The sequence below is a fragment of the Andrographis paniculata genome, unplaced genomic scaffold (assembly GCF_009805555.1).
Source record: "Andrographis paniculata isolate CXL003 unplaced genomic scaffold, ASM980555v1 Contig60END, whole genome shotgun sequence".
Classification (NCBI taxonomy): Eukaryota; Viridiplantae; Streptophyta; class Magnoliopsida; order Lamiales; family Acanthaceae; genus Andrographis; species Andrographis paniculata.
Genome location: NW_026137596.1, coordinates 5,841,313 through 5,846,359, shown reverse-complemented (window position 1 = coordinate 5,846,359; position 5,047 = coordinate 5,841,313).

Below are 5,047 nucleotides of genomic sequence, written 5' to 3'. Positions count from 1 at the left end.
GGGTGGTTTGGTGATTGGTTTTTGGTTTCAAATTTTCAATAATAAAGTTTTGAATTAAATAAAGGGTTTCATTTTGATTTGATTTGAAAATTGAGATTGTTATTTAAGTTTGGCTAAATTGCACAATTAAATTAAATTTTAATACTAACAAAATTGCCTTAAACTATCTAATAGTTGCATATACTTTTATGTCTAAGTTAATATTTTTCAGTGTCTTTATCTAATGATGATATTTGACCTATATGCTAATTGCAAATAAACTGAATCTTTCTTTTTTAAACTCCTAAAATTATATATACTTATTCCTATGTATTTAATCACAATAAACAATAAAAAAATTAAAATAAAAAAATATCTTTATATTTATTGTTTGTTTGAGGTTAAATTTAAAAATAATGAATTTAAATAAATTTTTAAAATTTATTTGCAGATTGAACGCATCAGTTCAAACACCAAATAAAGATGGTTGAGGGAGTAAATGCATCATTGAAATCATAAATGCGTCTGACGCAATTTTAGAATTATAAGAGATTTAGCGCAATTTTATGAAATCACGGGCGGATCTTATGCAATTTTGCCTTTCAATTTTTTAATAATATTTTTTATCCGAAGTTCTATTAGAGGAAATTAAGGATGGTAATTTGAGGTTAGTCAATTGTTTCGTGTCAGGTTAGTCCGATTCATTTTTACTTAGTGTCTGGCAAGTCCGTCCCGATTTTATATTAGGCCTTGGAGCCCAAACTTGGGCACAGTCAAAAAAACAATATTTAAATTATTATATTATGTTTTTATTTTTAAGATTTATTTATTTTTTAATATATTATAAAATTATTTATTTTAAGAAAAGTAGCATAAAATTCCTATGTAATTTTTGTAACTTGCTGAACATTCTTCATTGATCCTAAAATTTCATATTAATTATTCGTGGTTCAAAGAATATTGCAAACGAACCTTTTTGCTATCAATCAATAGAATTGTTTCCCTCTTCTTCGGCCTCTTTTTATGATCTTGGGTCTCCTCGCTCTAGTTTATGGAGAGAATTCCATCAAATTTCTTCTTTGACGGCAAATTCCTTCGTATCCTTAAAAACCCCTCAAACAAAAAGGTCTTTATCTTACCTAATAATATCTTATCCTTAAATCTCATCAGAACTTAAAAAAAACGACAGCAAACCCACGTCCACAACCTTTATACTTGTCGAAAAACTTCCGACGGCCTTCAATTCTACAAAAAAAAACTCAAAAAACCTCCGTCGGCCAATGGGATTTTTGAAATTTAGGATAGGTATTTGATTTTAAAAATTAGGTTATGGATTTTTCTTTTGATTTGGGTGGGGAGTTAGAATCGTAACTTCCTGTGACAAGAGCAAAGACTTCTATATTTCTGTTGATTTATATATAATTTTTAGTTTTCTTTTCTGAAGTTGGACTAGAGATTTGTTCGAAGTTCAAACATTGACGGAGATTTTGATTTTTTGGGAACTGTTTTGTTGCAGTGGGTTAAGATATTAGGGAAAATTGTAGCTTTTAAGCTACGTGAGTTTAATTTGAGGGTAATTGTTAGGGGTATTTAAGATATATTTGGTTGAGGATAGGTTGGGTGGGGTTGTAACATTTGAATTGAAGCTATTTTAATCGTGAATCTTGTATGGTGTGATTGTTTCTTGTGGAGTACTTGTTGGTGTGATTATCAGTAATTGTTTCTTGAGTGTACTCAACGGCGAAATGAACGGCGTCACCACCGGTTGTTCCTCTCGCACTCCAACCCCTTTCCACTCCTAGATTAAGAGTGAGTCGGAGATGGTGGCAGCTGGGGAGGGGCCGCTCTATCGAAAAGAGGGGTTGATGAAAGAGCCTCCGGTTGGCGGCAGCAGTGGTGGGGAAGATGATAGTTAAAGATATTGCAAATAAATGTGTCATTAGATCTGAGTTTAAGGTTTGATATAAGAAATATACAAATTGAGGGTGTAATTAATTTTTATTGTTCTCAAATATTATCCAAGTAAAAAGCTCATTAGGGGCATAATGGTCCATTCTAACTAAAAATTAAAGCCATTAGTGAAATTTGGAAGAAGGACAAGTGTGCAACATTCTTTGAACCACGAATAGGTATAGAATTTTAGGATGATGGAGAGTTTTCAGCAAATTGAGAAAATCACGTGAGAATTTTATGCTATTTTACTTTTATTTTAAATATATTTAATTTATTAAATCAAGTTGGGCTAGACACAACCCGGTCTCAATGGGCCCAAACACGGACAAGTTCATTGGCGTGTATGGTCAAACACTGCCCGAAATATTTCGTGTCTACTTTCTTAGGTCTTAATAAAGTTTTTTCATGCTGAATTTAGATCGAATTTTCGACCGTGCTTATTTTTTCCAATTCAAGAGAAAATAATATATTTTTATTGAAAATCGTACAAATATTTTATTTTTTTAAACAAATTAATTTTAGATCTTTGTAAAAGAAAATGATAAAAAAATAGTACTATTATATATATAATGGATTTGTTATGTCTTTTATGTCACGATTTGTTATGAATTCGATCATCAACTTTGGCCTCTTTTCTTATGGATTTGGGTCTTTGATATTTGAGGAGGTAGATTTGATGCTTCATAATACTTTTTGGTGGCGTGTTTTTTTAACTTTTTGATCGAAGATGGCCACATTTGATGATTTGGTGAAGAACGCGATGAACGTCTTAAAGTTTTAGGATGAACTTGGTAGATTGTCATTGGCTTTGACGGATTCTTCAACGGCTTTTGAAGCTTTGATATTTCGTTTGACTTGGACATACGACGAAGAACGTCAACTTCATTGATTTGTCAACCAATATTGGATTATTTGTCCAAATTAGTGACTTTTTTACGAAGAACGCTTCGAAAGATACAAATAACTCTTACTCAAGTCTTCAAATGAACTATGGTGTCTTAATAAATTGGTCAAGACCTCTATTTATAGGGAAGGGGCAGCCGTGGCTTCCCTTTTTGGACAATGCCATTTGGCACGTTTCGATTGGCCAATGAAAAGATTTCGTAATTCTTTCTTTCTCAACGGATGTCGTTTTTCATTTATTAAGAATTTGATTGTATGTCTTTTTTTCTCATTAAGATCTTTATATTATTTTACTTTTTGCAATATCTTCTTTCTTTTTTTTTTTCCTCTCATACATATATATATATCATGTTTAATTTTTTTTCTTTATTTTTTCTTCCTTTTATTTTCTTAATTTTTTTTCCTCTAAGGTTTTTATTTCCTTTTTTCTTTTATTTTCTTTGATCTTTTATTTTTTTTTTCTTTCCTTACGCATATATTTTTTCATATAACTTAAATTTTGGACACTATATAAACCCCTTTACTATGAGAATAAATTTTCTTGTAATTCTCAAAATTTTATAACTTAATTTCTCATATTTATTGTGTAGGTTTCTTCTCTATCTTTTTTTCTTATTCTTCTTCCCTCTTTGGACCTTGTTTTTATTTATTTATTTATTTATTTGTAGGTAACATAACTTATTTCAAGGATGCTCATCTCCCTCTGGTAATGCCGAGTTGGCGATTCTTGAGTATGAGGGCCAACCGCTAGACAAGACAACCCATTTATGGTCCACCTTCCACTTGTAGGATGTGCAGCCACTCGCGAGGTTCTGAATTTTCCAAAGGCGTGGTCTCAGGATGTCGCTGAAGGAAAGCATACTTTAAAATCCTCACCCCAGCAACACATGCCGAATGATACTCTCATCCTTCTAACCTTGGGGCGCCGAATCATAAAGGGGGTGTGAACTTGGGATGATTTTTCTTCTTTCGATGGAGATTTCTTTTATGTGGTCTGCTATTAAGAATGGGTGGAGGATGTGCTGGATCGATGCGAGCGTCTGTTAAAGAGATAATACATTTATAATGCTTTTTATGTTTCCTTGTTTTTGTATGACTATTCTCCAGAGATCATCAAAGTCGTTTGCAAGACGTTATATCCCAGTACCAACACTAATTTGACTGCCGTCAGTAAAGTGTCAATCTCTCCACGACTTGGCGTATTTGGCGGATCTCCCCATACTTGGTTCTTTTTAGATAAGATTGTTCCAAGCACAATGGAGCTATACAGAAGTAAAGAAGATAGGAAGCTTATACCCCGTGCAGATACCTATTGCAAGCCTACTACCCCATCCGCAGCCATGACAAAGGTAGGCGAGATGTCATCGCAACCGACTGGATTTCTTTTAGTGTAAGAAGACCGTCAAAATAAGAGTATCCTCAAATCCTTCACGACAAAGAGTCTACTCGTTCCTCTCAGCTTGATGACTTACAACCCTTCCAGAGAGATTGGCATCCACGAGCCATGGTCGAAGGCACAAGAGTCATCTTTCACCAAACTCAAACTTGGACGGGAACACCTCAAGGAGACTTTTTTCGGAGCGTTCCTTGCTTGTTGGCTTTGCATCTTCGTGCTTCTGCTTGACGATGCTAGTTCAATACGCCCTTCAACTTTCAAGATGGAGAGTATCCTAGCGTTAGAATTTTCGGTAATATTAAACATCCTAGTCTTGACAATTATTTATAGAGGGTTGAACATGATTGCAGATTTGTCCTACCCTGAGAAAGTTCAGACAACACTTCTTTTTCATTTTTTGATTGGATGGATAGCTTAGTATTTTCAGACCCATTTTGCCATTTGGAAGGGAATCCATGGTCCGAGGATGGTGAAGTATTATGGGGTTGTTAGCGCTCGTGCATATAGAGCGGATGTTACATGCTGAAACTTTTTAAATATCCAATATACAAGCACATAAAATAAATACTAAGGTCCATGGATGAATAGTTATTGTATATACCAACAAAATGATGGTATTTTCAAACGAATACAATAAACAATATCAAAGAACAAGGGTATAAAAGTAATAAATATAGGTATACTAAACCGGAAAAAGGTATTCCATGAAGATGTCCACGCATATTAGCAAAAAATCGCAGCATCCACCCACAAAATGTTTTTTATATACATACTATCATAACAAAAGGTCTTAATAAAACCCGATTAGCAACTATT